The sequence below is a fragment of the Podarcis gaigeae genome (genome assembly GCF_964106915.1).
Source record: "Podarcis gaigeae genome assembly, chromosome: 3".
Taxonomy (NCBI): Eukaryota; Metazoa; Chordata; class Lepidosauria; order Squamata; family Lacertidae; genus Podarcis; species Podarcis gaigeae.
The window spans coordinates 11,565,033-11,586,575 of NC_139680.1; positions in this window are offsets into that span (position 1 = coordinate 11,565,033).

The window sequence follows — 21,543 nt, forward strand, 5'->3', positions numbered from 1 at the left end:
GTTTTGCATACCTTCATGATCTCTCTCCTATGTGTTTCATGGTAGTCATTATCCACAGCCAGTCAAGTTGTGCTTCTTTGTCTTGTATTTCCAATTTCAGCTGTTGAAGACTGGAGCCCACCCCACAGCCTTCCAAATCTTGAATGGTCATAGGGTTGATTTTCAGCGGAAATGGCTTTGGATCATCAGGTGCTGTTATGAGACTCTCAGTCCAATTGGTACCAGTAACTGAACTGTAGTGCAAACTGCACTGACTTGATGCAGGTGTTCTGTGGTTCTTTTTCATGCTGGGACAGAAAGGTCTATCCATCTCAGATGGTTCAGGGCACTGAGTAGGGAATGGTAGAAGTTTCCCAGTCAGGGTTTCTTAAGAGAGATGGTGAGAATGAAGAGGCCAGAAGTTGATTGAAGAGCACTTCCATATTCCTTGGTGGTGGTATTGTTCAGTGTTCTAAGTGGTGCGGACGTTGGACTTGAATTGTTGTTTGCAGCCGATGGAGTTGTTCCATTACCGCCACTCGTCTGCGTGGGTAAAAGCAGCGCCAGGAGCAAGCCGAGCTACATAGCAAGTGCCGTGTCTAATCGTGCTGCGACCCCCCGACTCCCTCCGAAGCTGCTCCTGAGATGCAGACACAGAGTTCCATCTATCAATGGCTGCTAGTCATGATGGCTATGCTCTGTCTCCACAGTTGGAGGCAGTAATGCTTTTGCAGTCAAATGCTCTACCACTGAGCTATACCCTCAGGCAGTATACCTGAAGGAGCGTTTCCACCCCATCATTCTGCCTGGACACTGAGGTCCAACTCCGAGGGTATTCTGCAGGTTCCCTCACTGTGAGAAGTGAGGTTACAGCGAACCAGGCAGAGGGCCTTCTTGGTAGTGGGGTGTTGGTGTTAAGTTGTGGGTGAACATATCAGACAACACAGCGATTCTTCAAACAGCTCTTGTTTATTCACAGGCCAGAGCAGAACTGAACTGAAGGGTTTAGCCAGCCTGCTTATATAGAGCTCCACTACAATGCAACAGTAGCAACTTTCTGTAACTATCCAATCACTGAACATCACTTTTGATCCCTTATTTGCATATGTGGACCTAAACTATCTACAGTATCCCCCTGCTGGCCCAGGGTGAGAACTTCAGTACATAACAGTTGGGATACTGCCAGGGAGACAGAGGCATTAGGCAGGCCACCAGTTGTCTCTGGACGATCACTGGTTTCCCGTGGAACAGCATCAGTCAATTAGCGACACGAGCCTCAGAGACATTCCAAGACCTGTGCACACCCTTTCAGCAGTCTCCACAATGAAAGATGCAGCCAGAGAGCATATTTACAGCTCTATTCAATGTAGATCAGAACAAAGGAAAAACATGACTGCTTGCCTCCATGTCCAGGAAAACAGACGGAACAAAAGCTATATACAAAACGGAAGTTCCCAGTGAGAAGCTGGAAGTGAACAGGCATGTGATACATAACAGCCTGTTCCCTTTTTAAGGTGGAGCGGAACTATCCTAACAGGGACTACTCTGTGGAACGCCCTCCCATCAGATGTCAAGGAGATAAACAACAATCTGACTTTTAGAAGACAGCTGGAGGCAGCCGTGTTGAGGGAAGTTTTTAATGTTTGATGTTTTATCGTGTTTCTAATATTCTGTTCGGAGCTGCCCAGAGTGGCTGAGGAGGCCTGGCCAGATGGGTGGGGTATAAGTAAGTAAGGACGGACGGAAGGAAGCAACAAGCAAACAATTCTGAATGCCAGTTGCTGGAAGCTGCAGCAGGGATGATGATGATGAAGAAGAAGAGTTTGGATTTGATATCCCGTTTTATCACTACCCGAAGGAGTCTTAAAGCGGCTAACATTCTCCTTTCCCTTCCTCCCCCACAGCAAACACTCTGTGAGGTGAGTGAGGCTGAGAGTCTTCAAAGAAGTGTGACTAGCCCAAGGTCACCCAGCAGCTGCATGTGGAGGAGCGGAGACACGAACCCGGTTCACCAGATTACGAGTCCACTGCTCTTAACCACTACACCACACTGGCCTTCTGGATGAGTGTTCTTTGTGCTCAAATCCTGCTTGCTGGTTTCCCACAGGCATCTGGTTGGCTACTGTGACCACAGGAAGCAGGATATCTCCCATCGCAATACAACCTGAATTTGAGAGTATGTGACTGGATCCCACCTGGACAATAGCAGCTATGTGGAGATATCCCATGACTCAAAAGACTTGAAAGTCTGAATGAACATTAGCTGCAAGATGAAAAGCTCCTGTTTGCTTAAATTGTTCTTTAAAAAAGCTATCCTGTTAGAAATATCTACCTCATTATCTTTTATTAATAAGCCAAGGGGCCATTATTCAGACTATGGGTAAGACGATTCTTTGCTATATAACACTTTGTTGTTAGGGTTCAGAATGAAAAATGTTTGTGGTAGAAGATAAATGTGAGTGGGCACCAAACTAGCATTTTATTTTATTTTTCAACACTCACCAAAAAAATCTGCATAAAAAGGAAATCTGGCTGCTTTCATTGAACAACAGCTCGGAACACAATCTGCTCCAATAAACCAGATCTGCTTTAAAGATTTTGCTCCCAGTTTCCCAGCTGGAACTGTTTGATTAATTGAAAGAGGAATAAAATGCTCACAGTTTTGACTAGTGAGTGGCAGGAATATATTTCTTTATGATGGACAAAACCCCTCAGGACACGGCTGCTGGGATCTGCCAAGCAAAGTAGCATCTGAATGTTAATGCAGCGTACTTTAATTGAAAGTGGGATCCAGCAAAGTATAAATGATAAACAATTTAAGCAGGGTTGACCAGAATGTCAGTCCAGCTTAGCCCAGCCTAGGTTTCAAAATAAGTAAATTTAGGAAGAAATCAATATCAATAAAAGATGAAGATAAAAAGACATCAAATTCTTTTAACTTTTATGGCTGGGGAACAAATTGCAGCATGTGAGAAAATCCAGAAGCTCTTTTCAAAGTTTATGGCATCTAGGCAGTAGCAAGATTGGCAAGCCCAGGGAGTGCAGTGAGCCAAGAATGGGATTCTCCAGTGTGCTAGAGTACAGTGGTACCTCGGGTTACGAACAGTCCTGCTTACAAACGCTTCGGGTTATGAATTCCACAAACCCGGAAGTAGGTGTCCCGTGTTGCAAATTTTGCCCCGGGATATGAACGCAATCTGCTTCCGGGGCCGCGGGAGGCCTATGTAGGTAATGCATGCCTCAGGTTAAGAACGCTTCGGGTTAAGAACAGACTTCCAGAAAGAATTAAGTTCGTAACCTGAGGTACCACTGTACTGGGCTAGGAAAACCAGAAAAACCAGAAGCATTTTTACTTGGTATTATAGGTCAGGACATTAATAGGCAAGATGTTAAATTGTTTTTATATGCAACAACTGCGGCAAGATTATTCTTAGCTCAGAAATGGAAACAAGAATAAATTTTCACAAAAAAAGAATGGCAGACAAAATTAATGGACTATGCAGAATTGGACAAAATGACAGGAAGGATTCGAAACCTGTGGGACCAGAGATTTACAGAAGATTGGATATGAATTATTTGAAGAGCAACTGTAACCAACAAATTACGCTAGTAGGACTATAAGAAGTTTTGTAAGGAGAAATATACGAAGTGTTACAAAGTAGAAAAAGATGGAGATATTGGTTATGAGTTTGAAATGTAATAGGGAAGATAAGAAATGCATACTGAGAGATTAGATTGGAAAATTTTCAGACAGGATTGATGGAAGTCAAAAAATTGAATAAGATGTAAAAATATGTTTAATTACTGTTGAAAATGATATGTTAAAAAAAGCTTATATATATATATATGAACAGACGTCCAGAACAAATTAAGTTTGTAACCCGAGGTACCACTGTACTGGGCTAGGAATCGGGAGACCAGGGTTGGTCTTTGTTAGGTTTCTGTTTATTGCCACTGTGCAGTGTTTGGAGTCACAAGACTCTGTTTACATTCCAGACTGTTGGAAGTCTCACGGGAGACGGATGTCAATATTACTGGTTTCCTGTTTTCTTTGTTCCAGTTGGTTCTCTGCTTTCACAGAGAACAGATGTATTTTCTTTTCTGTCCTGCGTAGTTAGAAATAAAATGTAGCAAAGTAGCTCATACATTTATTGTCTTCTTCTGCTGCTGTATACTCTGCGTAATGAGGGGACGTGCCTGGAGCCTCATCAAAGGCTCAGGTCGTTAATCACCGTCGGAGGACTCGACTGGAGGAGTCGAGTCGAACACAAGTCCAACAGTCTTGAAGTCCACCAGTTGACTTTGGGCAGTCACTATTTCTCAGCCTAACCTTCAGGGTTTCTGTGAGGATAAGATAGAGAAGAGGAGTGTGTATGCCGCCATAATAATAATATTTAATAATTTATTATTTATACCCCGCCTATCTGGCTGGGTTTCCCCAGCCACTATGGGCAGCTTCCAACTGAATATTAAAAACAATACAGCATCAGACATTAAAAGCTTCCCTAAACTGGGCTGCCTTCAGTTGTCTTTTAAAAGTATTTGTTTACATCTTGACATCTGCTGGGAGGGAGTTCCACAAGGCAGGCACCACTACCGAGAAGGCCCTCTGCTTGGTTCCCTGTAACCTCACTTTTTGCAGCGAGGGAACTACCAGAAGGCCCTCGGAGCTGGACCTCAGTGTCCCGGCTGGATGATGAGGATGGAGACGCTCCTTCAGGTATACAGGACTGAGACCATTTAGGGCTTTAACGGTCAGCACCAACACTTTGAATTGTGCTCGGAAACGTACTGGGCTCCTTGCAGAAAAGATGGGGTGTTAATGTAATATAACACTGATGAACAAGGGCAATTACAGGGATCTGAAAGAAATGTGTTGAGTGAATTGTCCCCCGTGATCCTTGTGCATGTGTTTTTTAGAAGTGCAAATAGCAGCCACTTTGTGTCTAGAGGGGGGAATTATTACTGAGATCACAGTAGACAGGGGGGGAGGGTTTAAACTTTTCCTCCCCCAGATGAAAATTGCTCCTCTGTAGTTCCTAATTGAACTAGGAATAATATGAGTTTTCCTCCCAATAGTGGCTTCAATATACAGGGTTTTAAAGGTTTTTAAAAATGCATTTAACATCTCATTCGATTTGACCCCCCCAGATGAACAAGAATTACTGCATTATACCTTGAGAGTGTGGGTTGTTTCTAAACACATTCCCCTGAAAAGAAAGTTTTTTCAAAAAATGTATTGGGCCTACAATAAAGTGCATCTGTGGTGGACAAATCATGGGTTAGCCTCCAGGTGACCCAGAAACCAATCAGAGCTGGGTGGAGTGTCTTCCAATCACGAGAGAGAGTGGAGAGTTGAATGTTAGAATTAGACAGTCTAACTGTCAGGTAGGGCTTGTCTGTCAGTGTTAGTTAGGGCATGGACAGTGCCTAGTTAGAGATCCATTTAGAGCCTGGTTAGAGCTGAATTATGGTGTAGCTAGCAGGGCAACCCAGATTGTTTTCCTTGGGGGAAAGTAAAAATTCTAGAAGGTGCTGGAAGTGTAAAACCAATAGCCATTCAAGAAGGAATCAGTCTATTTAAAGACAGGTTTAAAATGAGAATTTCAATAAAGTTCTTAGCTTATTTTTGTGAAGAGTGTTTGTTCATAACAAAGTATTCTGCCGAGAGTAGGTGGGTTATGAACTCTTTATGATGTGAGTGGGCATTATTATCCAGAAACATCATAGCCAGACACTGGAGAGACCTGTCAGGAGTAAGCATGGACCAGGCTTCCTCAACCTTGGCCCTCCAGATGTTTTGAGATGACAGTTCCCATCATCCCTGATCACTGGTCCTGCTAGCTAGGGATCATGAGAGTTGTAGACCAAAAACAGCTGGAGGGCCAAGGTTGAGGAAGCCTGGCATGGACCAATGGTATCAAATAGTATGAGAAACTATTAGAAAAACTAACTAATAAACTGAAACTGACATGGGGACAAATAGAAGAAGACGCCTTCAACCCAGCATGGTTCCCCTTTATCACATACAGTGGTACCTTGGGTTAAGAACTTAATTCGTTCTGGAGATCCGTTCTTAACCTGAAACCATTCTTAACCTGAGGCGTGCTTTTGCTAACGGGACCTCCCGCTGCTGCCGTGACACCGGCGCCCGATTTCCATTCTCATCCTGGAGCAAAGTTCTCAACCTGGAGCAACTACTTCCTGGTTAGCGGAGTTTGTAACCCGAAGCGTCTGTAATCCAAGGTACCACTGTACACAGCCCAACAAGACAACAAGAAGAATCCACCAACAGCATTCAAATCAATCTGGATAACCTGATCGAAACACACACACACACACACACACTGCTCTCACACAAAAACAAATCTCACTACAGCCAACCAAAGACAATCAGCCACCCCCTAGGCCACCCCCAACCTCCCTCACCACCAAGTAGCGAATAATAAGAGAACCCATACAAGTATCACTGACACAAAACCCCACACATACAATAAGTAGAATACCCCTACCCCACTCACCATTCCCCCTCCCTCTTTCCTTCCTAACCTAATATACTGTATGCAAAACTAATGTCTCACAAGAAATGAAACTGATCTGTAGGAAACGCAACTTGAAAGAAGAGACAATGCCCGTATTTTTAAAGAGTAATTAAAGAATTAATTATTAAAGAAATCTTTAATAAAAATTTATTTTTTAAAACAAAACAAAGTGTTCTGCCTTATTAGAGTACCTGTTAAGCTATGAACCTCATCAAGTATAAATAAATGTTCTCGTTTTGTTCCCAAAATGCCTCATCCATGTGGTCACAGTCTCTTCTTCCACATAATTGCAATGCCTTGCTGCTGGTTATTAAGAAACATCACTGCAGAGAGATAATAAGAGACCTCTTAAGTGTTTTGACAGGAAGAGCCAGAAGTTTTGAAACCATCTCAAAACCCTGTCACATCACATCACTCCCATCTTTACTGAGGGACGTTGTCACAACATCTTTAATCACCTGGAGTTTTCTTCTCCGTCTCTCAAGGAATGTTGCCTGTGAACCCAGTTACATCCATCTGCCAGGGCTAATAACCATTGATAGACTTATTCACAAGTGTGAATTTTTCAAATCTCCTTTTGAAGAAATCCAAGGCTCCCGCAATTCCTATCCATGTAAGAAGGCTTTGTATGAGACTAACAGGATTCACCTGTTGTCTTTGTCAAAGCCATGGTTTTCCCAGTAGTGATGTATGGAAGTGAGAGCTGGACCATAAAGAAGGCTGATCGCCGAAGAATTGATGCTTTTGAATGTTGGTGCTGGAGGAGACTCTTGAGAGTCCCATGGACTGCAAGAAGATCAAAGCTACCCATTCTGAAGGAAATGAGCCCTGAGTGCTCACTGGAAGGACAGATCCTGAAGCTGAGGCTCCAATACTTTGGCCACCTCATGAGAAGAGAAGACTCCCTGGAAAAGACCCTGATGTTGGGAAAGATGGAGGGCACAAGGAGAAGGGGACGACAGAGGACGAGATGGTTGGACAGTGTTCTCGAAGCTACCAGCATGAGTTTGACCAAACTGCGGGAGGCAGTGGAAGACAGGAGTGCCTGGCATGCTCTGGTCCATGGGGTCACGAAGAGTCAGACACGACTAAACGACTAAACAACAACAACAGGATTCACAGATGCTCAAAGGTTTTGGATGGGCGTGTTAAAGATATAATATGCATAAATGCTATGTTTGAATGCACTGTATTTGAAACACTATCAATGTCGGAGATTTTGCAGTTTAACCTAACAATGCAGATCTGCGAGAGTTGGTAAATGAAGGAGTTAAGGACCACAGAGCTGTTATTTTCTAGAGAAGGCTCAACTAGGTCAAATCCTCTCGCCTTTGGAGAGGGAGGAAGCAAGGGCAGTTTCCTTTTTTAAAAAAAATACATCTTTATTGGTTTAAAATACAATCTTACAATAAAGGTAAATACTACAAAGTTAAGCACAGAAAAGAAGAAAAAAGAAAAGAGAGAAAAAAAAGAATTCTTCACATCCAAAAATACAAAAAGTTTAAAAGCAACAAGAAGAAAAAAATAACAATTTACTGAGACTGAAAAGAATCAGATTAAGAACTACCGCCCTATATCATTACTTAATGTGGATTACAAAATATTTGCTGACATTTTGGCAAAAAGACTAAAGAAGTTGTTGGTGGAGGAGATTCACAAGGACCAGGCCAGCTTTCTCCCAGGGAGACATATGTCAGATAACGTAAGAAACATAATTGACATTATGGAATTGTTAGAAGTTAATATTAATACGAAGGCTGTATTAATATTTGTGGATGCGGAGAAAGCCTTTGATAATATTTCTTGGAGCTTTATGAAGAAGAACCTCCACGGGATGGGGGTAGGCCAAAGGTTTGAAAATGGTATAGGTGCAATATATTCTGAACAAAAATCAAAGTTAATTGTAAATAATGTGGTTACTGAAGAACTTTCCATAGAAAAAGGGACACGACAGGGGTGCCCAATATCCCCACTACTTTTTATATCTGTCTTGGAGGTATTGTTAAATATGATCAGGGGGGACCAGCTGGTTAAAGGAATCCAGGTCGGAGCCAAACAATATAAACTGAGGGCCTTTGCAGATGACCTAGTATTGACTTTACAACAGCCAGACACTAGTACGAAAAGAGTTTTAGAACTAATTCAAGTTTTTGGTCAGGTAGCAGGATTCAAGTTGAATAAGCAAAAAACTAAAGTCTTGGAGAAAAATTTAACAAATGATGAAAAAGAGAGGTTTCAAAGTGAAACTGGATTAATGGTGGCAAAGAAAGTGAAATATTTGGGGATTAACATGACATCTAAGAATGTGAACCTATTTAAAGACAATTATGACAAATGTTGGACAGAGGTAAAGAAAGATCTAGAAATATGGTCAAATTTGAGACTTTCCTTGTTAGGCCGAATTGCTGTAATTAAGATGAATGTATTGCCTAGAATGCTATTTTTGTTTCAGACATTACAGATTGTGGATAAAATGGACTGTTTCAAGAAGCGGCAGAAAGATATATCTAAATTAGTCAGGCAGGGCAAAAAGCCCAGAATAAAATTTAAGATATTAACTGATGCAAAAGACAGAGGGCGGTTTGCCCTGCCGGATTTAAGACTGTACTATGAATCGGCAGCTTTCTGCTGGTTGAAAGATTGGCTACTTCTTGAGAATACAGACATTTTGGATTTGGAAGGATTTGATAATAGATTCGGTTGGCATGCATATATCTGGTATGACAAGGTAAAAACTCACAAAGGATTTAAAAATCATATTGTCAGGAAAGCATTATATAATGTTTGGATTCGATATAAGGATTTGTTGGAAAATAAAACCTCTAGGTGGTTGTCACCAATGGAAGCTAAGGAGGTGAAAAGACCTAATATGGAATCTAAATGGCCAAAATACTGTGAAATTTTAGAGCAAGAGAGTGGAAAAATTAAATTACAGAGTTTTGAGAAAATAAAGTCTAAAGTACGAGATTGGCTTCATTACCATCAGATAATGGAGGTGTTTAAACAGGACAGGAAAATTGGCTTCCAGATGGAGAGATCCAAATTAGAAACAGAGCTGTTAGAACCCAATACTAAGAATTTATCAAGAATGTTCAACTTGCTGTTGAAATGGAATACACTAGATGAGACTGTCAAATCAGCTATGATTAAGTGGGCACAAGACATTGGTCATGACATTATGTTTGCGGATTGGGAACAGTTATGGACCACCGGTATAAAATTTACGGCATGTAATGCCTTAAGAGAAAATATTATGAAAATGATTTACAGGTGGTACATGACCCCAACCAAGCTCGCAAAAATCTATCATTTGCCCAATAATAAATGCTGGAAATGTAATGAGACTGAAGGAACCTTTTATCACCTTTGGTGGACCTGCCCGAAGATTAAAGCCTTCTGGGAAATGATCTATAATGAAATTAAGAAGGTACTTAAATGTACCTTTCATAAGAAACCAGAGGCATTTCTCCTGGGTATGGTCGACCAATTGGTGTTAAAGAAGGATAGGACGTTTTTTATGTATGCCACCACAGCAGCAAGGATCCTTTTAGCAAAGTATTGGAAGGCACAAGAACTACCCACGCTGGAAGAATGGCAGACAAAGGTGATTGATTACATGGGACTGGCGGAGATGACTGGCAGAATCCGTGACCAAGAAAAAGAGACGGTGGAAGAAGATTGGAAGAAATTTAAAGTATACCTTAAAAATTGTTGTAAAATTGATGAGTGCTAAAATGTCAAGGGAAAGGAAAATATAGAATTACAGCTGTAATTGATTAAGTATGAGAAGAAGCTTAAAAAGAAAATAAGTAATTAATTAATTGGTATGAAGAGTTGTTGAATAAATTTTAAAACAGGGATGCAGAAAAGGGGAGGTATGGGGAAGTCCGAGAAGCAAGGTTTATGAAAAAGAGGTTTTGAAATTATACATGTTTATATGTTTTTGTTTGTTTATGTGTATGTGTTGTTTTGTTTTTAATTTGTGCTGGAAAACTAATAAAAAATTATAAAAAAAGAAAAAGAAAAAAATAACAATTTAAAATACTAGATATTTCTACAACATCATATCTTATCCAATAAAGTCTTCTGTGAAAAGATTCCAGTCTTTCTCATTATGCTTTTTCTATTGTCTTGATTTTATCACGCAGTTTGTTTTATTTCTTTTTCCATATATACCTCTAAGATGTTTATTCCATTTATTTATTATACACAAATATCATTCAATTCTGCTAGGATGGTCTCATTTTTACAATATAGTCTTATATATTCCTTAAATATTTTCCATTCTCCGTATACTTTTTGATTTAAATTTCCCCTTTTCCACTCAGCTTTGCTAATTGGAAATACTCTATCAGGGCAGTGTCCTGTTCCTTTCTGTCTCTTCTCTTTGAACCATGTAACTAAGCAGACATATGGGGCTGGGATTCCAGACTTCAGTATTCTGTAACCAATAATACTGCTCAATGTATCTGAGAAAGATGTACCAAGCACTTTGGAACCCATGGTCATGAATGTATTGATATCTGGAATAGTGCCTGGCCAAAGTATTGGGAGGAAAATGCTGGGCATGTATTGGTTCATGAATTGATTTTTTTAATCAATTAATTTTTCTAATAGAAAAATGGATGAAGCATCCTTCCCCAAATGGTGCCCACAACAACTATCAACCCTAGCAATACCTGGAGGGAATCAGGTTGAGGAAGACTGGAATAAGCTGGGATCAGCTTATGAAGAAATTCATAAAAGGAAGCAAGCAAGCAATGCAGAAGGCAAATGGACAGCTTTTACTGTTTATTAGAATATGCCCTGTGGCTTGGTAGAAGTCTATTTTTGTAACCCTGTTCTTTTCTCTAAGATAGCTCTGTTTAATTTGCTTGCTGCTTTTTAAAAACAAAATTAAGTAAAATAATAAGAATAGTAAAAAGAAAAAAAAACCAAAAAACATTCTCTCAGTTAAACTGGAATTCAGGAGGAAAAGAACAATAAAGGAATAGATCTTGTCTAGGGTTGGGATGATAGCCACATTGCTATTAGCTCTTTTTATTCCCAAAGTCTTTTTCTTCACTTTCATCTCAAAGTTGACCTGGAGACTGTATTCAGATCCTGGGAATCTCCCACCACAAAGATCCTGACGTTTATCATCAGTGTCAAAAACCTGAAAACAGCAGCACTCTGAAGGAACTGACATAGCACTAATTCAGCTCTCACTATTTCTGTCCATATATCAATAATTTTCAAGAGAAAACTCTCACACAATGAGATTCACAAATTCAGACTGCTAGAATGAATACGGACAACATACTCAACAACTCTAACTGGTCACCCTCCATGCTCATCAACATTATATGCAAGTACAGTGGTACCTCGGGTTAAGTACTTAATTCATTCCGGAGGTCCTTTCTTAACCTGAAACTGTTCTTAACCTGAAGCACCACTTTAGCTAATGGGGCCTCCCGCTGCTGCCACGCCGCCAGAGCACGATTTCTGTTCTCATCCTGAAGCAAAGTTCTTAACCTGAGGCACTATTTCTGGGTTAGCGGAGTCTGTAACCTGAAGCGTATGTAACCCAAGGTACCACTGTAATGTTAATTATATGGTCTCCAAAAATTCACCTTGGCTCCTCGGGCTTATAATATACTTGGTATTGAACAAAATGGCCTGCGATTTGAAAGATTGCAAAGCTGTATCAAAGAGGAAAACACCAAAAGCTCGAGTCCACTTCTGCACAGAGAGATGTACACAGCACAGCATTTGCTGTCCATCCCCCCTCCAGCTCTGATCAGAGTCAGTCTCATCCTGTTAAAGTAATGTTTAATTAGCATGGGCCATGGAAGGAAGGCCAATCAATATGGGGACCCCAAGATGTGTTCACAAGCAATTCTTTCAGCTGTCCTGATAGCGGAATATGCCATCCATCTTCGCTCCGCTGTCAAGAGTAGGCGAAGAGGGCTTTGCTCATTTTCACTTGCCTCATTTCAGCTCCTGCATGACATTCCCTACCCTTGACATATCCCATCCTGCAAATCAATTATGACTGGCGTTAGTTCCTTTTTTTTTTTTCTTTTTTTTTGCTTCACCCCTCTCAGATATCAGGTCCGTGAACATCAAGGATTCGCTTTTACGCTTTATGTCTGCTTCTTTCAAATCTACTTGTTTCACCTGCCTCTAAAGCGTAGCTGCTGCCTTTGAATGTCAGCTGCATTCCCGTCTCCCATGCAGTTTAAAATTATTGCCGCTGCTGGTGGAAATAAATAAAAATATAAATACATGGGGGACATTTCCCGGGAACCTCTTTTGATGCTTCGATCTGGTGCCCAGGGTCAAAATGAATGCACTGTCTTTTAATTCCCTATAAAATGGAGCAAGGCCCCAATTAATAACCTTTGGCTCTGACTAATTGCTTCTACCCATCCCCTAAAAAAGATAAATTGATAGATTACTGGATTTTTTTGGATGCTGAGATCATTCTGGATACTTAAAAAGGCATCCCAGCGAGGATGGGCAAGGAACAGATGGAAGAAGTGTAGATTGCAGCAGGGGTAGCCGGAAGATAGATTGGGATCTACTGGTAAATCACAGGATCATACACATCATATGTATTTTGTGTTTTTATATTGTGATTTTATCTTGTTAACAGCCCTGAGACCTGTGGGGATAGGGAGGTATACAAATTTTCATCATCATCATCTGGTCAGCAATAATTTCTGGCTCCTAATTTGTTGTCAGTAGCAACAACCAAAGCTGATACCACTGCGATATTAGGTTGCTGGAATCCTTGATCTGAAATAACTCAGGTGTAGATTTAGACCCCATCCCTTGAGTCACGATTGTGTGTCTGCTCCTGCTACTCAAGCCATAATTTCGCACCTTGCTCTGGTTGGCTGACCTTGGGGTTCAAGTAAAAGACTTGAAGACTGTCTACTTCTGGATTAGAGCTCTCCAGCTGGGATGGAGGAAAAAACTGATGTAGTATACACTGAAAGCTGAATCTATAAAATTTGCATTTTCTGAAAGAAGACGTGAACTGAAACATAGCTATCCTTCGAAATTTGCACTTACCCAAATTTTGCAATGCCGTCTGCCAACCAATATCTACAAAAGTGCAAAAAGCAGGGGGAAATGTGTATAAAACCAAAGAGACGAGCGAATATATACAAAAATGCATTCTATTGGAGGAAACGGCTTGCACAAAACGTTTACTTTCTTCAAAACTGTGAGGGAAAATGTGCTTATTGGGAGAAATTTGTGCTAAAATGCTGGTGAATTTTCATGAGGATTTTGTAGAAACAAAAAACAAATCCCAAACAGCAGCAAAACATGGAGAACTGAATTTAAAATACGGTATGTCAAACATTTGTTGTGCACAGTTGGAATGGCCAAAGGGGCTGAAATATACTCGGAGTCAAGTGTGGATTTCATGCTCTTTATTTTATGCTCTTTAGTAGTGAGGAATGGAAGTTCCCCCCAGAATGTCTGCCTTATATACATTATTTACACAATGGGCCCCATGTGATTGGCTAATTCTGGGATTCTCCTGTAAGCCAATCAGGTTGTGGATTCACTTCCACCTGGAGTTGGATTGGGTGGCTCCTGCGAACCAATCAGACTGCTGCATTCTGAATCCTATTGTTCTAGGACCAATCAGATTGCTGCATTCTGAATCCTATTGTTCTAGGACCAATCAGATTGCTGCATTCTGAATCCTATTTTTCTAGGACCAATCAGACTGCTGCATTTTGGATCCTATTCAACTCAGTACATAACAGGGGCCATTGCAATGGAAGCGGGGAGGCTATCAGAAATGCAAGAGCCAAGTCATCCTTTGACTATGGATGAGGAACACGTGGTCCTTCCATTGTTCCTGTACTATATCTCCCAATCATTCCTGACCATGCTGTCTGGGGCTGATGGGAGTTGGAGTTCAACCAAGATGACACCTAAGCCCAGTTCTCTGGTGTGTGTGTGTGTGTGTGTGTGTAGGTAAAAGGACCCCTGACCATTAGGTCCAGTTGCGGCCAACTCTGGGGTTGTGGCGCTCATCTCACTATATTGACCGAGGGAGCCGGCGTACAGCTGTGGCCAGCATGACTAAGCCACTTCTGGCGAACCAGAGCAGCACACAGAAACGCCGTTTACCTTCCCGCCGGAGCGGTACCTATTTATCTACTTGCACTTTGACATGCTTTTGAACTGCTAGGTTGGCATGAGCAGGGAACGAGCAACGGGAGCTCACCCCATCACGGGGATTCGAACCGCTGACCTTCTGATCGGCAAGTCCTAGGATCTGTGGTTTAACCCACAGCGCCACCCGCGTCCCATATATATATATATCCATTTCCCTCTGCTGGGTATTTCTCCTCCCCCAAGGTTTGTCCAAGGACTCCAGTTCCAGCCAGCTGGCCACGGAGATGAAAGTTTTGGACAGAGCCTTAAGTATAAATTTGGCTCTATGCATGTCTAGTAGAGGTATAAAATATTACAAGAAATTCAGATTTATCAATCTGGGCAGCCTGACCTCTTTTACCACAACTATAAAAGCTATGAGTGATGCAATCCATCAATGGGCAGACACAATGTGCTTTGACAGTGGACCAGGCAATTTTGCACAAACGAGCCTCAGTGCCAATTCCTTAAGTAATGTACCAGTTTCATTAAAACAGCCCAGAGAGAGGCCGTTTCTTCTGAGGTTTGTGTGTGTGTGTGTGTGTGTGTGTGTGTGTCAGCTGGAGGATATATTACAAATAATGTAGAATTGATAGTAGACAGCCCGTTTAAAATTAATTATGGCCATAATTAAGAGCATGCGAGGAAAGGCTGTATTGCAGGGGGGGGGGGGAGATGGTCTATAGGAGGAGATTTTTCTATAGCAGTGTATTAGATGGAAGCAGAATTAAATGCAGCTGTTTCACTAATATAAATGATCTGGTTATTGCTTTCCATTCCATATTTTATGACACTGTTTGGACTTGGGGAGAAACGCAGAGAAAAGAAAATTAAGCAGAAATTGAATCGCTTGAGAAGAAAATGAGATTTCTCTCCCCCTGTCCCCCCCCACACACGCGTTCTCTGGATAATGTTATGGTCATCAGATGAATGCAATCCTTAATTAATAAGGAAAACATTTAGGACAACTCTTTCGTATAATACAATCTCAAGGTGGGAGGGGGGCTTGCCCAATCCAAATGTGATTTCCTTCAGGCGTAATAAAGGTTTTTCTCTTTATAAAGTATTTAATATAATTCTTCCTGTGTCCCAACTCACTCAATAAGAATAGTTGGCATTTATGTAGGGTTGAATTCAATAAAGCTATCCTGTTCACACATGGAGGCTCTCCTGCCCACCCCTCTCTTCTCCCACCCCTGCCCCAAATCTTGGGTGTTCCTACCCAATCCTCCAAAACTGATGTGGGGGGGGGCGGGGGAAAGAGAGGGAGAGGCTCTGTTGCACAAGCAGAAGTCCCTGTTCAGATGACTCTGTTGGCTGCAACCCGTAACATGCCAAAGGTATTTACCAAATTATACTGTGTATAAGACGCCCCAGTATAAGACGGCCAGTTAAAGCTATGGCTTTCCCAGTAGTGATGTATGGAAGTGAGAGCTGGGCCATAAAGAAGGCTGATCGCTGAAGAATTGATGCTTTTGAATTATGGTGCTGGAGGAGACTCTTGAGAGTCCCAAGAGGAGACTCTTGAGAGTCTGCTTGTGCAACAGAGCAAGAAGATCAAACCGATCCATTCTGAAGGAAATCAGCCCTGAGTGCTCACTGGAAGGACAGATGCTGAAGCTGAGGCTCCAATACTTTGGCCACCTCATGAGAAGAGAAGACTCTCTGGAAAAGACCCTGATGTTGGCACAAGGAGAAGGGGACGACAGAGGACAAGATGGTTGGACAGTGTTCTCGAAGCTACCAGCATGAGTTTGACCAAACTGCGGGAGGCAGTGGAAGACAGGAGTGCCTGGCGTGCTCTGGTCCATGGGGTCACGAAGAGTTGGACATGACTAAATGACTAAACAACAACAACAAGACGCCCCTGTGTATAAGACACCTCCTACTTTTGGGGACTCCAATTTAAGAAAGTGGGGGGAGACGGCCCAGAGTTGTTGAATTTTTCAGACGGAGGATTGCGGAAGTTGTTCAGCTTTTTTTGGAGGGGAGAGTCCTGAAGATTACTCACCCAACACTGACAATCGCAGCCGCAGCCAATCCACGGCAGCCATTGACGCAGGAGCAGCCAATCCTAAGCAGCCCTTCCAACAGCCACCAATCACCCACCCAATCACTGCTGACAATCCCCAGCTTGCAGCTGCAACCAATCGCCCATCCCGCATATGCACTATCCGTGTATAAGACGCCACCCCGATTTTTAACATTCTTTCCCCCCCAAATTTTTTATTAGTTTTCCACATTTATAAGAATTATAACATATAAAACACACAAAACAACAAACACATTACAATTCTGAAAAAGAAAAAGGAAAAGGAAAAAAAGACATATTCCTTCTTATAAATTCCATTGTTAAGTGACTTCCTCAAATCCCCCCTAACTGAATTTCATTATATCACCTTGTAACAGTTCTCCCAAACATCTTTCTAAATACAGTGGTACCTCGGGTTAAGTACTTAATTCATTCCGGAGGTCCGTACTTAACCTGAAACTGTTCTTAACCTGAAGCACCACTTTAGCTAATGGGGCCTCCTGCTGCCGCCGTGCCACCGGAGCCCTATTTCTGTTCTTATCCTGAAGCAAAGTTCTTAACCCGAGGTACTATTTCTGGGTTAGCGGAGTCTGTAACCTGAAGTGTATGTAACCTGAGGTACCACTGTAATTAGTTCCTTCAATTAACTATATTCAACTCTTTTCTTATTGTCTGAAATCCATATTATTATACCACATTCTTATTGTTATCCGAGGCCTGTTTAGTACTTTCAAGAACCTTCTCAATTATCTTATATTACAATATATAGCTAAATAGTCTTTATATTTCATCCAGTCTTCTTGGTATTCCTCCTCTTTCTATTCGCGGATTCTTCCAGTCAGGTCAGCCAGCTCCAGAAACTCCAACATCTTCATCTACCATTCTTCTATCGTTGGTGATTTTTAACATTCTTGTAGAGTAAAACAACCCTCGTCTTATACATGGAAAAATCTGGTACATATAGGACCCCACAGTAATTCTTACAACAACCCTGTTAGGCTGCTCAGTTTATTTATCCTCAAAAGGAGTGCTGAGGCTGCCTGAGGGTGCTTGCCTAAGGCCACCGAGTGAGTTCATGGCAGGCCTGAGATTTTTAACCAGGGACAGTCAGCCCTGGTTGATTTACAATGAAATGAAAAAGGTATTTAAATACACTTTCGTGAAGAAACCAGAGGCTTTTCTCCTGGGCATAGTCGGCCAATTGGTGCCAAAGAAGGATAGAACTTTATGTATGCTACAGCAGCAGCAAGAATACTCATCGCAAAGCACTGGAAAACACAAGATCTACCCACCTTGGAAGAATGGCAGACACAAGTAATTGACTATATGGAAATGGCTGAAATGACTGGCAGAATCTGAGATCAGGGAGAAGAGTTGGTGGAAGAAGATTGGAGGAAATTTAAAATTTATTTACAGAAGCATTGTAAAATGTATGAATGCGGATGACATTGAAATAATATGAAGGGGTTCTAGTGACAAGAGAAATTTGAATTTATAAAATTGGGAGGTAAAATATTTAAGGGTAAAGTAGCAGGATTTGAATTTGCTGAATTAATTGTTAAATAGGGATACAAAAAAGGGAGGCGTGAGGAAGTCAGGAAAATAAGTTAATCAAAGATGAATAATTAGAAAAGAGTGATTTGTGTTTTTTCTTATTCCATTTTTGTGTGTTGATTGATTTTTCTTTTTCCCTTGTTAGGTTAAATGTTTATATTTTATGTTTTGTGAAATTTTGTATTGTTGTGTCTTATTTTTTTGTGCTTTTATTGTTTTTTGTTTGACTGTTCCCACTTTTATTGTTAAACTTAATAAAATATTATTATAAAAAAAACAAACAGGGACAGTCAGCCTCTCCAGTTCTTTGTCAAAGGCTCTGTGCTGCACCAGCTCACTTGAAAGTAAGAACCTCTGGAGTCAATGACGCATACCTTTAGGTAAATGATGAGATGGTGCTAATGCTTTAATGGCCAGTCAGCGCTCTCCCCTCCTTGTTTTAATCTTGCTAAGCATTGCCTCCCACTTTGTCAAAAACATGTTAGGGCAGCCTTCAAGAACTTGGTGCCCTCCAGCACGCGCTGGCCAGAGCTGATGGGAGCGCTAGTCCGTTGATATAGGGAGGGCAGCAGCTTGGCAAAGGCTGTGTTACAAGAGCGCTGGTGTCAGGACTGCTTCAGATGCAGGTCGGCATTCAAGAAACAGAAAAGTTAAAGCCTCTCCTCCTTCCGGAGGGGAGGGGTTGTTCCGCCCCTGCTTCAACTCCAGGGCTGGCGCGCCACGCCCCTCCCTGGTTGGGCACCCAATAGGGAAGCTCAGTGGGGGCGTGGCTTGCCGCTCAAATGCAGCCGTGCCAGCCATCCCTGCCATTGCACACACATTTTCTTTAGGCATTGGAATGTGTTGTTGGTGTTTTGGGGGGCAAGGTGTGGCTATCGCCTTCCCCGACAATTTTGGGTATTCCGCTAAAGGAATCCGGCGGTCGTGGATCCTGTCTGATGCCCGTGTGGTGGGGGGCCTTGGCACGACCCTCGGTGACATCAGGAGAATGCCTATAGTTGTATTAGCATCAACAGGCTCCCCCTACTGATGCTTAACCCCTCCTCAGATTCACCCCTCTCCAAGTGGGTGGAGTCTAATGTTCCGTGGTCCAATGCCTAAGCCAATACCTTCTCACATGCTGTAATCAATAAAGTTGTGGCCTCTTCCTTACCCATTAACCTTACATACTGTGTCCACGTGTCTTTATTCCCCCAAGCGGGGATCGGGTCCTCGAATCACAACTCATTGTTCAAGAAAACAGCATACAAGGCAGCAACGCCTCAGAACAGGACGGGCCCCTATGCAGCAGTTGCCAGGACTGGCAGTCCCTGCCTCCTATTTCCCCTTAAGTCTCCTTCTCCTTAGCAGGATGTTTCCCAAGCAGCCTTAAACCACGTCAGGGGAGAGGAACCTGTGCTCTTTTTATGCTACACGCATAGCTCTCTGTGGCCTTGGAGATGGGGGGAAGAAGGAAGCTTACTACAGTAGGAAAGGCAAGCTCCTTGGATACTTCTGTAGCCTCTGGCCCCTCCTCCTCTGCTTCATCTGATGAGTCTGAACTGCTTTCTGCACCTGGCTCTTCTTGCTCACTAAACCCAGTTGCCTCTTCACCATCCAACCACTCCTTCCCCACCCCGTTAACCCTCTGACCTGCCCTCAGTGTCCCAACACCAATCCCCAGGCTCTGAAACGTTCTCCTCTGGGATTTCCATGGGGGCTCCTTGGATAGTCCCCCCCCCCCACTTCTCATCATCCAGCCAGTCTCTGACTGTCGGACTTGCGTTCAACCAAGCGACTCTTCCGGTCAAGTCCTCCGACGTGATTAATGACCTGAGCCTTTGATGAGGCTCCAAGCAGGTTCCCCCATTACACAGAGTATACAGCTACATGGCTAAAGAGTTTTATTCCTAATTACGCAGACAGAAAAGAAAATACAGCCTCTCTCTGTGAGAGCAGAGAGCAACTGAAAACACAAAGGAACAGGAAACCATGAAACATCACATCCGTCTCCTGTCTTCCGTGAGACTTCCAACAGTCTGGAATCCCTGGAATGTAAACAGAGTCCTGTGACTCCAAGCAACTGCACAGTAGCACAAACAGAAACTAACACTGACATCAGGTGGGCAATCCTTGCCCAGTCCCTGATGTAAAGGCAGACCTTTCTTTCTTCTTTTTCTTTTTAATTTTTATTTATTTATACTTTTCAAGTTTATACATTGCATTAGTTTTACAATCAAGTTAACATTTCAAAGTTTGACTTCCTTACCCCTCTTTCTGCGGTTCCGTATATTTATTTTTCAATATCTTCTGCATATCCAAATTCATTTAATTTGCTCATTTAATTATCTACTTTAAATGTATACTCTTATGAAACTGCAGGTAATTACAATAACCCTGCCAATGTTTTTATCTGTTTGCAATTTATCTGTAAATATTCAACAAACCATTTCCATTAATTTATAAAAAAAAGTTTGTTACCTTGATTTCTTATTCTTCCAGTGAGTTTTGCTATTTCTGCATATTCCATAAGTTTTTGTATCCATTCTTCCTTTACTAGGGCTTCTGCTTCTTTCCATTTTTGAGCAAGTAGCATTCTTGCTGCTCTAGTAGCATACATAAATTTCTATACAGTTTAGGTAGTTCTGTTCCTATAATTCCCAAAAGAAAAGATTCTGGGGTTGTTTTTTTACAAAGGTTACTTGAACATCCTTTTCAATTCATTATATATCATTTCCCTGTAAGCTTTAACCTTATACAAGACCACCACATATGATAAAAAGAACCTTCTTTCTCTTTACATTTCCAACAATTGTTTGATTTAGAGTTAGACATTTTTGCCAGTGTTAGATACCAACAATATATCATTTTCATATAATTTTCTCTTAAACCATAGCCTGTTATGGATATAAAATTTACAGCAGCTATACAGTCCTCCTTCTGCCTACCTTCTGAGTAGGGCAATGTGTCCACTATACCTACTTAAAAGGTAAAGGGGCCCCTGACCATTAGGTCCAGTCGTGGCCGACTCTGGGGTTGCGGTGCTCATCTCGCTTTATTGGCCGAGGGAGCCGGCGTACAGCTTCCGGGTCATGTGGCCAGCATGACTAAGCCGCTTCTGGCGAACCAGATCAGTGCACAGAAACACTGTTTACCTTCCCGCCGGAGCGGAACCTATTTATCTACTTGCATTTTGACATGCTTTCGAACTGCTAGGTTGGCAGCAGCAGGGACCGAGCAACGGGACCTCACCCCATCACGGGGCTTCGAACCACTGACCTTCTGATCGACAAG